The 14,831-nt window shown below is 32.5% G+C and overlaps 1 protein-coding gene and 2 non-coding genes across 4 annotated transcripts in view; 1 reads left to right on the top strand and 2 right to left on the bottom strand.

Moving 5' to 3' along the window:
- The window catches only part of Syn2 (Syntrophin-like 2), a 141,041-nt gene that overhangs the window by 23,953 nt on the left and 102,257 nt on the right, over positions 1–14,831 (bottom strand). The gene's annotated exons all lie outside the window — the stretch shown is intronic.
- Positions 7,008–7,080, bottom strand: TRNAR-ACG (transfer RNA arginine (anticodon ACG)). Its single transcript has one exon. It is a non-coding gene; the product is annotated as a tRNA-Arg (tRNA).
- TRNAR-ACG (transfer RNA arginine (anticodon ACG)) lies at positions 7,215–7,287 on the top strand. Its single transcript has one exon. It is a non-coding gene; the product is annotated as a tRNA-Arg (tRNA).

Raw genomic sequence — 14,831 nt, 5'->3', positions numbered from 1 at the left:
CGATGTCTCAAAATCTGTCGATTTCCTGTTCAAAATGAATATTGGAATCTATTGTCGGGTATTTTATCTTCCATTCGTAGTACTTTTCAGCTTTCAAATCTCTCTAAGTAGTCATCCAGTTCAAATCAAAAGTCAAAAGTAAGTATTTTCACTTGGGATTTTTTCCCACTGTTAATACTATTTTATATTGAGTTTTTTCTATTGAAACATGTTTATTGAGATAGTGTTCTGACGACACTATTTTTTGTTTTCGTTTAAAAGGGTTAATTGGAAGTGTGCTGAACTTTAAATCGGTAAAATTGCGAGCAAAAAGCTCGTACTAGTGTTTACTCGTATTTACATGAATCTGAATTGAATTAATAGGGATAATATATTAAATTATCTTTATATGAGAATTAAATAAAAATCCACTTAGAAAAATCATATTTCGACTATTCTTGTGGATTAATAACAAAAATTCTATTGATAACTGGCTTACCTCGATAAAATAAACGAATTCTGACCAAAACCTTATCAGCTCTAAGGTAGTACATAAAGAGTACAAATATAAATTTTCAGCTTGATACGTTCAAGGTTGTGGAAAGAATCTGACTTTTCTAAGAGGAAAAAATCCCACTTCCAGCTTATTAAATTTAGTGAATTTTTTATTATTTTCATCACATTCATACAAGAATTATACTTGAATATTTTCGTGAAGATTACACATGTTTAAGGTGTCGTTTGAGCAGGACCACACCGGGTGACTTTGTTGCGCGACCAGATCAAATGTATGCAGTTGTATGGAACATGTTACACCGGGCAACCCATCGGTTGCCTAATCTATCCATCAACATGTATGGTGTTCGTATTGACGGGTGTCATAGTTGGTAATTAGTTGTCGGCGACTACATGGTGAAAAAACTATGAATACGTGTGACTGTATCGTCACTTATTGAAAACACTCATAGGTATTTGTGAGCAGATTCTTGGTCGCTTTTGGTTGCCCAAGTTGGGTGACCAAGGGTGGACAACAAAGTCACTTTCAAATTCACCTGGCTCAAGGCAGCGTAAAACTTAAACATGTATAAAAACAAATTTCTTGGTTTTTTAACTAAATCGTATATAAATATATAGTAAATAAATAGAATTTTTATATATTGTCATAATAAATAAATATTGAAAGGTATCGGTTCGTTTACGTCAAAATTTTCCCTCTCGCGTACTTTCATGATTTTTGAGGAATGACCGGCTCGTCCCATCGGTCATATTTATATGGGACAGGAAAGAAAAGCGATCTGCCGACAAATACCCGGAAAAGCTTTCCGGTCGCTTTGTTTTCCCTTTTTCCACAGAACAATCGATCAAAAAAAAGCGTCAATATTTGTTCGACGCCGTGGTCTACATTTGTAAAGGACGATTAATTTTGTCCCACATTTTCATTGGAAAATGCACCTCAAAAAAGGACTCGAACCAAAAATCGATCATATGTACGATGGATCAGATGATTCCAGGTTCGAATCGATGTTTTTCTCTACGTACCGTTGTATTTAGGTTAATGTTTGTTTTGGGCAGATTACGATTTATCATCCGGAAAATGCACAGGCTTCACCTGCGGTCGGAAAATTTACGGGAATACCCATCGGTGACCGGTCGTTTCTGACCCCGAACCGGTTCGCATTCTGGCGATTTCCCAGGACGACGCGTAAGCCCTGCCCGCTTAAGCCCTGGCGGCTTAGCTGGTTTTTCCGGAATATCAACGGAAACGCGCTCGAGTGCGACGGAAAACGAACGACGAGAATTTTCCCCACAAAAATAAGTTTTGCATACATATTCTGTTATAAATCAAGACGTGGTAGAGAATTGTATATGACAATGGTTAAATATGTATATTTCAATATAAATTTATATTTTATTTCAATCGCACATGTACACTCGCCTTTACAGATTGCTCCAAAGCGACGAGTGTAATAATACAGATACAATACAATAATACAAACAATACAAGCATTTTCTACTATGCAAATTCATACAAACATCATCCACAATGACAGCTATGGAGAAACTTTTACAGCATTTTATTATAAATTGGGATTTGGAAAGAGATGTAAATTTACAGGAACCGTTTCAATTTATTTTTAATAATAGTCATAATAGGAATTATTACTATTACAATTATGATTTTTATTATTCTCTCTAATTTTCTTATGGAGCCAATTGTGACGCATTTGGTTCTTCCTGTAATACCACAATGGTCCAAACTAATGTTTAAATAAATATTATGCACACTTTATATTCAATGTGAAACTAAGGATAGGATTTGAGGATTTTATTTGATTTTTTTCACCCTATGTTCATTTTTATTTATTATTTTTCTTGTTTTTTTTTTACTATTTTTTTATTATGTTTTTTTCTCTTTTTCAAATGTAGGCTATTGTGGCGCATTAGGTTCTTCTTGTAATGCCATAATGGTCCAAAACTATAAATAAATGAAAATTAGAAAAATTGACAAACTCTGATTGGAAACGATCGATCTGGAGTCACAAACCAAGGTCTGGCCAACAGCTACTAGTGGGAATCGAACCGCGACCACTCTGCTCGAAAACATAATAAGCTAACCACTAGTCCACGCTGCTGATAAATGAAAACAAATGAACAATCGAGTATAAAAATAGCATTGATATTAATATAAATAGCACGTTTGATCTAGGATTAGAGCCCTGGATCGAAGAGCTCTCAAGGATGCGTGTATGTTTGTTTTTTGCATAGAAAACTATAGAGATTTCAAAAAATAAATATTACAACATCAGAAGTTCATAATAATGCAGGAAATTATATGCCATGAACACACATGTACTTATTTGTACATACATAGAAGTACGGGTGAGTCACGTATATATGTATATATAAGAATGCAGGAGATCACGTCATGACTAGACAATGGAGAATGGTAAATAACAATACACGTTCCAACACATCTGAAAGCAAGAAAGCAAATGAATCTCGTAAAAAAAGGTAGGTATTTGAAGAAATTTAGAAGACCCCCCCCCACAACAGGGAGCCAAGCACTCGACGTGCCGTTCTTCTTTGTGCGATTTGTGCCCTAAAAGTACTCGCTACGTTTTTCACTCCAATCTAGGAAACCCCTCTACACGTCCACGTTATATAAAAGTACATATTACAATATTAACTGATAGTACATACAATATCGACGAGGTCCAAGATGTGGAGATTGCACATTTTGAATTAATTTCGGCTTGAGAGACGCCTGGTGCATTTTTACATACGTATGTAAATAGGTACATAAAACAACACATGTAATGTATATACATACATAATATAGAACAAATTTATTACAAAACATATGCATATAACAAGCATGGCCACGAGAGTCATTTTTGGGTGTGAACCTTTTCCTTTCCATCATTTGAAAAGAATGAGAGAAAAATATCAATTTCTTGAATGTTATTCGTCCTTTATTGGTCAAAAGTTTCACGGCTCCCATGATCATGTTAGATAACCTTGTAAAAATTTTCTCAAATTGGATACCTTTTATTGACCGCTACTGTATACGTAGATATGTCTTAAAGACCTACGATCGTTTTTGATAAATGTTTGATAAATATGTATGAAAAAACTGAGGACAAACGTCTTATGTTTAATGGTGGTGGGGGGGGGGGGGGAGGGGTTGTGACAAGCGACAAGTGGACCGCGTGCGCACCGATCGGCTTGACTCCGATACCGCAAGCAAACTTTAACAAGTGAAAGTACACGATAAATATAATCCCCTCTAATGTAATACTTAGCGGTCAGCCCTCGCAACATTATAAATTTGAAAACGCTTAATTAATTCTATGGCGGTTTGTTTGCCGCTGCTTAACCCGCGAACGAAATTAATTCATTATATTTTCGGCGCTGTTTTTTAATTGCTTAATTAAATTGCCGGAATTGTATCGAGTCAATGTTACAGCACGCGAATTTAATATTAAAAAATATAATTATTCCGTTCATGTTTTTATTTTTTCGAAAATTGTTTTTGCTAATAGCCTCTAATTAAATTTCAACGGAAAATCTTTCGTATAGAATAATATCGTATTAAGCAGGGGCTCTGCGAACCTTCTTGAAATTTGCGTATATTTTCAGAAGTATTATCTCGCAAATTCGGCTATATGTAAGAAGATATTTAAGAAAAATGTACATGTTATACCTTACACGGCCACTCGACCAATAGCATTTCGTACAGACAATAGAACATTGCACGTGCGAAATGCTATTGGTCGAGATGGGGTGTAAGGGAAAGCATGTTCGTTTTAGCTTTGTGCCTACAGCGGATGGGATATATTACGAATTTGTTGATTGTTGCAAGCATACATATATCTAAATAAACATAAACAATAAAGGATGAATAAGACAAGAAATTGGTATTGTTCTCGCATTCTTCGTCAAAAAACGACTCTGGTGGTCATGCATGTCATGTATGAAAAAATAATCTTAAAGGTTAAAAAAAAATCATGAAATATTGTTTTAAAAAAAATGACTACTTCCGGTTTACGAATTCTATTCAAAATCTTATCGACTCTAAATTAATACATGTATAAATTTTCAACATGAAAAAATTGGGGGCAACATTTTTGACTTTTATGAGAGGAAAATATCCCACTTCCGGTTTGATAAATTTGTTGATTTTTTTCTACTTAAATGAAATTAAATTATTATTGAAATTAAATTATTGTAAAAAAACAGTAAAATCGAACAAGAGTAAACTGCCACTTCCAGTTGATGGATCTTCACTTAATTTTATATTTTATTTGGTGTAAAGCTTAAACTTCTAGATATGATATTTTAATTCAATATACTGAAGGCTTTGGAGAACAAAACTAAAAAAAAGTAAAAAAGAGTAAAAGTACTACTTTCGGTTTAGGTAGAAATATAAAAAAATATAAGATCATGTAATTTATTATATTAATTACAGCTAAAATTGTTTCAGTTCAATCTTTTAACTGGTTTAGGATATACATAATCGAAACGATGGATCTTATTTCAAAATATTTACATTGTTATTGATTTATTTTATTACAATATATTTATTCAAAGTACTTATTTATTGATTTTATTAAAATATATATCATATATTATATTGAAAACCCCTGCCATCTGTATCTATAGAAAAAAATAGGCCAATAGGATAATACTGGAGAAATAAAAAAAAAGCCCGCCTGGCGACCTCTGACATACTATGTAGATAAAGTAAAAAAAAAGTATGCAAAAATCCGGAAAATGATATAGAGGTGGTTCCATAAGTGCGCATACATGTATATATTTTTTAATTTATATTAAAATGTAAGTGTAAAAGTTAGTGGACAATTATAGTTGAAAGTTTATATGTATGTATAAAGGGTTTCGTAGACTGAAAAATGAAGAGTTCCCATTTGGAAAACTTACGCAACATTTTCAGCATGGCTACTTGAGTATGAGAGTAAGCTCTCAATTAAAATCGTTCTCTGTAATGTTTCAACGACGTGACGTTTCACATCGAACGAATTTAAGTAAGAGGTCGTTGCGAAAGGACAAGTGTCTTTAATTCAACGTGGAAAAACCCTTCACAGCGAATTCAATTTAAAATAACGAACGATCCTTTACATAATAATATTTCATTTTCGGACCACTTCCGAATAATTACGTTTTTTTTTTTGTTATTACATCCTTCGATAATTTTAATTCCTTTGAGGACGAGAGCGAGGTTTATAAATTACAATAGCATACCTGCCCTTGTACGGCACTTGGGGGAATAATATTTGGAGATTTTATTAGTAAAATTCGGAAATTGTAACGGAATGCCGGCAATATTCGGGATTAATTTAATTTAATTTGATTTCCATTCACTCTTTGCGTTATTAAAATTAAAAGAATTCCTTTTTCATTTTTAACATTTCAAACATTGAAATGTGTGGAAATTAATCAGCAGCGTGGACTAGTGGTAAGCGTATTATGCTTTCGAGCAGAGTGGTCACGGGTTCGAAGTGCTTCGAAAATGTAAGTTTATCAAAAACTTTATCCATAGATGTGTCGTCTATGATGCTTTTTTAAAATTATTCTAAAAATTGTATATCGATGTTTGTAATTGGCTAGGAAGCATTGAGGTTTAACTGTTAGGCCTTCATGGTATATACATGTAAAAAAATAAAATATGTGCCATTACGGGAATTACCCGAAGGCGACACATACTAAGATTATTTTTGTATATAACTACTAACATTTTTAAACATCCATGTATCTAATATACATATAATTTCGAAACAGACTTTGTATGTAAAATTGACGATTCGATATTTTTTTTCGATTCAAATAAAATTAATAAAAAAACAAATGAATATTTACAATTAGATTCGCCATATTTAAGCTGTTTATTTTAATTTTTTTTTTACATATATACCAGGAAGGCCTTATAGGTAAATCCCAATGCGCCTTCCTGGCCAATTACAAATACAAATGCAGCATTTTTATTATAAGTTGTTGAATTGCGAGACACTGAAAAAACTCGCAAATTAACGAGACATCTATGAATTGTACATAAATTTTTATTGTACATCAATCAAATTTCAAATAGTGGTGACATAGTAGGTAGGAAGGATTTTTAGCCAATTTTTTTTTCCGGGAACCGTTTCAACAATGAAATCAGAGAAAATTGGCAAACTCTGATAGGAAACGATCAACCTGGAGTCACAAATCCAGGTCTGACCAACAGCATACTCTGAAAAATTAATTTTCATTCAGGGATAGAACCCGGCACCTTCTTGACGGTAAGCAGAAGCTTAACGTCCGAACTATGCTGCTGGTTATATTACAAATACTGAGCGAAGCTGGGTAAAACAACTAGTAATACATATTTTGTATTTTGTACATAAGTACTAACATTTTAGACATATATGGACAATCAACAAATTTTTTTAAACAGCAAATTTACGAGAAATACAATATGTAGGTAGCATATTTGTTATAAGATTCAACAAATTCGAGATGCAAAAAAGCATCGATCCTGCCAGGATTCGAACCTGGAATCTTCTGATCCGTAGTCAGACGCGTTATCCGTTGCGCCACAGGACCTTAAAATCTACCTTTTTGATTCATAAATATAAATTGTATATTATCTTATCAATTCTGATAACGACAGCCTTATCTTATCAATTTTTCGCTGATAAAATGATTTTTATTTTACTATCGAATCGAAGTGATCAATAGGTCCTGTGGCGCAACGGATAACGCGTCTGACTACGGATCAGAAGATTCCAGGTTCGAATCCTGGCAGGATCGATTCTTTTTCGCAAAAATTATTTAGACCTTTGTGTGCAACTTCCACTAGAATTCCATTATATCCTTCTTGCGGAATATAAAATCCACTCCACTCGTCGAACGAACTATACTCCTATAACCCTTTGTGTGCTGACTTTTCTGTTGAAAGCCCGCCACGCAGAAAATTTTGCGAACATTTCCAACTAGAATTATTGAGAATTCCAATAAAAAGCAGATATAAAAATTGTAGCTGATCCAAACAAACCTTAGATAACTATCGCCGAGGATTTCGAGTTTTGTAAAGGTGTGTTTAGACTCTCTAATATATCTTGCAACAATATAAAATAAACAAAAGAAGTCTATTAATGAATGAAATTTTACAAAACTATGTAGTTCCATCTTCTTCATTGTTGTTAAAATATAATGCTCACAATCTAAATTCGAAGCCACAATCTAAAATACTCAGCAGTTAGGGATTTCCTTCGAGAAAATCTGCTATGTTTATAAATTCATAATTTCCGGTGTAAACCAGTCTTTATAAACATTGACACGGAGTACACGACCCATGTTCAATGCATTTTTTTTTCAATGCTACCTGGAAAGGCTTAGCGGGTAGTATTCTTGATTATTTTTTACGGTTCCCGGAAAGATGCACTAAATTGCACTGAATAGTAGCGCAGCTTCGAGAAATCCTAATTTTCAAAGGCGCTCAAAAAGAACTTATGCAATAGAATTCCACAACAAAAGGTAAGCACCCTCGGATCACATACAAATACCCCTTCATTTGCGTTAGTTCTCCTTGAGCATCTTTGAAAGTTTGGATGTCTCGAGAGTGCAACTATCACGAGTGCATTTTTCTGGTCACCATTTTTTACATTATTTATTTATTTATATATATTATCATAGCTATCAAGCTAATTTCAAAATATATCTTAATTACTTATTTACAAAATTTATAATTAACTTATATGTACTGTCCCTCACAGAAGTGTCTCTTCGCACCTCGCAAGAATACATCCATGGTCTTAGCAGACCTGATGCACTCAGGGAGGGCATTTTACATGAGCACACCCCTGTGAAAAACACCCCCAGCTGTCTTATTTTTTACATACCTCCTTTACGTTTCACATGGCTTTCGTGTTAGTGGTCATTTTTATCTCTTATCCGATCGTTTTCATACTTTGCCATATTGCTCATTTTGGTCATCAATACACGTTAATGTATCGTCTGCCATTACGTTGGAGATAAAATATCGTATACAACGCGTTTTAAAAACGGGGCCCGTAAACCTTCCTGACGTTTAATAAGCGTTCGTCCCGTGTCTTCCAACCTGTTCGCCTTGATATGGCCATATAAGATTATAATTGTTTAAACGCCTATAATTCACTCTATATTTTATAAAATTTGCTCTATAGGTTCTCGTTATCTCTAATATTTAAATATTAATAGTTTTAACTTCATATGTATATATAAATTTCAAATTTGGCGTCTAGCATCATGTAATGTTATACACGATATATATTGATTTTTGGCCAAATATGTCAAATCTGACATTTCACTGTATATCTCCTCAGTCGGTTTTATCTGCGAGATAAGTATTCAATAAGAAGTTATGTTGTATCTAATTGTTAATATGATTTACAATAAGCTTACATACATTTAGTTTTTTTTTTACAATAAGCTTAAATACATACATCATTCTTACTCTACTTACAACTAGTTTATCTCTATTCCTTATTATATGTATAATCATCAAAGTACTTATGATCTAACTTATAAACAAAAAACAATGTACTAATATTTAGACTAATTCTAATACTGATCCATCTAATACACATTCAAAATAACTCTCATGGCTTTATTCTGTATTTTTTGCATTTTTTCTAAATCTTGTCCACTAAACAAATTAAGCACAGTGGCACAATATAGGCGTATTTTAGGCGCATAGACTTGTATAAAACTTATATCCTCAACTTTTATCATTTTTTTGTATCCAATTTTCTGTACGTGGAGAATTTTTGGGTAAAATTACTACGGTAAACGTTTTTTTTTTTAATTGAAACATCAATTATTTCACACGCATGCACATATATGCATATTGTTGGCACCGAGGCTGTGAAAATATGAAAATTTTCAATTCGAGCCGCGCTCAAAAGCGAGCCGGAATAATTCAAATTAACGTCGACGTCAATATTACCGGTGGGGGAGACGCGTATCGGTCGACACATAAAATAATAAATTTTATTTACAACGAAACAACGCTCGTTTCGTATTACACGGCGGGGAATAAATACGCGCCGAAGCGACGGGGGGGTTGGAAGGGGGTTAAAAAGGGACGATATACGAAATCGAGTCCTCACATTTCCCGGAAAAGCAACAAAGCGAGAGCTTTCCGAAGCTCCAACAAAGGCTGCGATGTCGCGAGCTTTCGCGCCAACTTTTAGCTTTCAACTTTGCCGAGCGAAACAATAATGATGAAAAAAAAAAGAAAGAAAAACTAGTATGAAAAGAGTTGTTATCGCCGAGTCGACGCCATTTTGCATGCGCCGAAGAATAAAATAGGGCGTTGACGAGATTCAGATGGTGATTCGTCACAATGCGACGGCGATAACGAACCTTTTCTGCATTTAAATCGAGACTGGGCGAAAATTATAATAACATTGCAGCAGAGTTTTATTTCCGGAATGTGTAATCGCGATGAATGGGTTGTTTCATATTGTGTTGTAATTAAATTTTCAGGCGCTTCACGGGTTTGTTTGTTTATTCTGTGTCCCCCTGCAATACGATCCTGTCGTCAAATTTTACACACGTACATGTATAAATAGACCGTGAATCATAGTGTTGTAAAACATTCCGGAACGACATGTGCTGTTGGAAATATTTTCGAAATTTGTGAATGATATTGAAGTTTGTTTTCTGTTTTGTTTGGTTCGGTGATTATTGGTCACAAATACTCTCCCAAAAGTCATTAAAATCTCTCTAACGGAATATCTGGAAGCCAAAAGTCCATCATACTAACGAGAACTCGAGTGCCAAATATTCCGTATTAGCGATTTTCATGGTAAAAATTGTCTTTTGGGCGATCGCAATGTGACTGATAATTCAATTACCGTTTTGTTTTTATAAAATCCTCATGGAGAATATGAAGTTTCCGAATGTTATTTACCGGAATGTCAAATTTGATATATTGAGTGACATATTATTATGAAAATATTGAGAATGGTGTGCGACATAAATATTATAAAATAAAAAGGCACAGATTTTAATGGATGTTTTTTCGGAATGCCAAAATTAACAAATTTTAATTTTAATTTATTTCGCTTGCAAATTTTCATTGTATTTTATATGGAAGATAATATTCCGGAATTCGTAGGTTAATATTAAATTATTTTGTTACATTAATTTTATTCGAGACTGCGAAAATAGTTCGTTATATTAGATATTAAGTTATTACGATGCTTGTTATATGTAGAAATATTTGACTGTATTACATTCGATACTATAAAATTAATTATAATAATACTAGGTGGTAAGTTCGTCATATAAGAATTGATAATCATATAATATGTTAACCTCATATACGCATGTATTTATATTTAGGAATTTCGGAATATTATTAGAATGATATAAGAAGATAAGATTCCGGAATCTTATCTTCTTATATAATTTTTCTTATCTTACTTTCCGGAATAACAAATACAATGACTGATCACCGGTTACTGATCAATTATAGTATCTAATGATCATTTCAATATACATATATATATATATATATATATATATATATATATATATATATATATATATATATATATATATATATATCAGTGGCGTGCGGTCCATGGATGCGGTGGATGCGGCGCATCCCCTATAACTTTAAAAAGCCAAGAGTATTTTTAATAAATATTTGAATTTTGCTTCGATGTATTCTTAGTGATGTACGTGATTATGATGTAGTTTATGAGTATATATATATATATATATATATATATTTCACATATCACGTGTTTTTTGTTACATGATGCATTATATAGGATCTTTTGATAATTTTTATTAAGGATTCGCATAGGCCGCATTCGCATAGGCCGGCCACAGGCGAGTGACGCTGGCGAGTAGACGCTGAGTGAAGTGCGCGCGCGTCATGGATTCGGAGTCGCGACCGATCCCATTTGCGCATGCGCACTATGAGGCTGTCTTATTCGCGCGGACGCGTTGACACTTGTTTAACCTCTACGGTGGATTCGGTTTCTCTGTTTGCTTATCTATTGAGTTTCACTTGGAAGCCGCTGTTGATCGATATTTCCGCACGCTACGCCCCAAGTTATTTATCAAAAAGCTAGCCGATTCATTTCTTTAGACGAAGTTAATCATTTATACTGTAAGTTGGTTATTTTTTACTTTTGAATTAAGTTTTCATTTTAATTAGTTTCGTCTAACTTTATTTTTAGTTTACTGTTCCACTACTTACGAGTTTTCATTATTGCCTTTAATATGGATATCGAAAATAACAATGAGAGTGGACTTGTCGTCGAGATCAATAATAATTGCAATTGTTTAATTGAAAATGTGCTGAAAAGAAGATTTGCTTCTCTCCCATTTAATGAAAAGGAGATTATTGTTAAGAGCCCCAAACCCACACCAATATTAAATATTCAGTCTAAAACAAAAACATTTAAAAGGTATTTTAACACAGAAACATACGAAAAAATTTCATGGATTTGTGGATGTGCTCACTTAACGAAATTATTCTGTTGGCCATGTATTTTATTTTCTCAAGAAGTGAATGTCTGGAGTAAATTTGGATTTTCTGACCTAAACAATTTAAGTAAATCGCGCAAGAGACATGAATGTTCTCAAGCTCACATATGTTCTGCTGCTCAATTTAAAAAATTTGGAAAGGGACCTCGTATAGAAAATGTTTTAAGTGCTCAATTTAAAGCAAATATTGAAATGCACAACAAAGAAGTTACTGCAAATAGATACATTTTGTCGAAATTAATAAGCGCGATCTGTTTTTTAGCAAAACAAGAACAACCTTTACGAGGACATTTTGAACACCAGGAATCGTAAAATAGAGGGAATTATATTGAATTGCTGTATCTGTTGAGTGAATCAGACATAAAATTGAAAACTCATTTAGATAACTCTACGGTGTTTACTGGATTATCGAACCATATACAAAATGACTTGGTATCCGCAATATCAAAAGTCTTGCTAGATGAGATTAAAACTGAAATACGTGCATCAAAATTTGTTTCCATAATTGTGGACGAATCTACAGATATTAGTCGCAAAGCTCAGCTATCTACTATTTTTAGATATGTAGATGAAAACAATGAAATTCAGGAGAGATTAGTTGGATTTGTCGATGTTAGTCCCAATAGAACAGCTAATTCTCTTTTTCAGCACATACGTGAGACCTTGGAAGAATTTGGTTGTTTGGACAAATTAATTGCACAAACGTATGATGGAGCGGCTGTAATGTCCGGGGAGCATAATGGAGTGCAACGAAAAATTCGAGATATTTGTCCTAATTCTTTATTTGTCCATTGTTACGCTCAGAGATTGAATTTAGTTTTGTCGCAATCTGTTAACCATATATCCGGATGCAAACGTTTTTTCAGCCGTATGTTGTCATTTTCAACTTTTTTTTGTAAGTCTTCAAGAAGAATTTCCCTTCTCGATTGTCAAATAAAAAAACGATTTCCCACTGCTGCCCCTACACGATGGAACTACAATAGCAAAATTTTAAATATGGTATTAGAATATCAAACAGAATTAATGGAAATATTTAATCAAATAATTAATGATGAAGACGAATGGGATACTGATGCTGTCATAAATGCTGAAGTCCTTCATCGTTATTTAAAAGAGTTTGAATTCAATTTCAATTTGCATTTATTTTCTGCAATATTTAATTCGGCAGATTTTTTATTTGAAATTTTACAAAAAAAAACCTTTGACATATCGTATTGCGTAAGTGAAATTAAAAAATTTGTAAAATATTTAGATAACAAAAAAGACGATTTTGATTCATTGTGGAACAAAGTAATAACTAAAAATTTTAATAGAAAAAGAAAATATGCTGAATGTGAAGAAGATGTGAAAACAACGTATAAACTTCACTATTCTGAAATTTTAGAAACTCTTTCAGTAAATACAACCAATCGATTTCGAGATATCGAAAATTTAAAATTTCTTTTAATTTTTTTTAACGTCAAAAAATTTAAAGAATATGAAAATAATTTTCCAGATATCCTATTTAAATCACTCCACCTAACTTATGGAAAATAATTTGATTTGATGAAATTAAAAAGCGAATTAATTTACATGTACTCAACGCAAGATTTTCATTTGAAATCTATAAATGACGTAAAGGAATTAATTGTGAAAGATGATCTAATAGAAGTTTTGGAACAAGTATTTAGTTTAATACAATTAATTTGTACGATACCTTCCACGAGCGCATCGGCTGAACGATCATTTTCGACTATGAAAAGAATTAAAACGTTCACCAGAAGTAGTCAAAGTGAAGAAAGACTCTCTGGTCTTACTAAAATTGCAATCGAAAAGAAAATAATGTCAAATTTAAAAAACAATAAAAAATTCTATGATGCGGTTATCGATGAATTTTGTAAAAAGGAACGAAGAATAAAATAAAATTTAAAAAAATAAATTGGTCGGTTTTTTTTTTCAAACAAGAGACAGCATCCCTTGTTTGAAAAGTCACCGCACGCCACTGATATATATATATATATATATATATATATATATATATATATATATATATATATATATATATATATATATATATATTTACTGATCATTTAAATAAAATCTTAATGATAATAAAAAGCCGAATTATTTAATGATCGATTTAATAACACCTTAACAAAATCAATATGCAATATATCAACATGTAAGAAATGAATCATTACAATTGATTATTCTTATCTTTACTATGTATTATAATGAGATATACCGGAATCATAATCTGCACATTTTAGCATCATTGATTGATATCACAACACAAATTTCAACACAAATAATAACCAATTAAAAGAATAATAGATAATTGTGCGTGAGATATGAAATAGTTAATAATAAATGATAGCTTATTACTACTATGTATGTATATATCATACATACATATATATAAAATATCCGATTATCATCCATGAATTATTTATATTCGAACGAAAACAATACATTGAAAGCGCTAATGAGTTTTGCATTAAAAATTAGAATAGCACACAAATCATCATTAAATCTCTATCAGGCCGACGATTTACGATCCGAAAGCTATCAATTTTATACAACATGAGCGGATAATAATTAATTAAATAAATTTTTATGAGGCGATAAACGTCCATTAATTTAATACACTTTTTATATCGAAAGATATAAATTCTCCTATAACACTTATTATATACGATGTTATAATTATCGGTGTGCTGTAAGAGAATTACGGGGGGGAGAAGGAAATAAATTTTTCTTTTGCTCGAAAGATTTATATCAGACCGGGAGGGGATGTTTTTGTACACGATAGGAAAAAAATGCGCTCT

The sequence above is a fragment of the Arctopsyche grandis genome, chromosome 7, assembly GCF_051622035.1.
Source record: "Arctopsyche grandis isolate Sample6627 chromosome 7, ASM5162203v2, whole genome shotgun sequence".
In the NCBI taxonomy this organism is placed as follows: Eukaryota; Metazoa; Arthropoda; class Insecta; order Trichoptera; family Hydropsychidae; genus Arctopsyche; species Arctopsyche grandis.
This window is presented reverse-complemented; position numbering and strand designations above follow the sequence as displayed.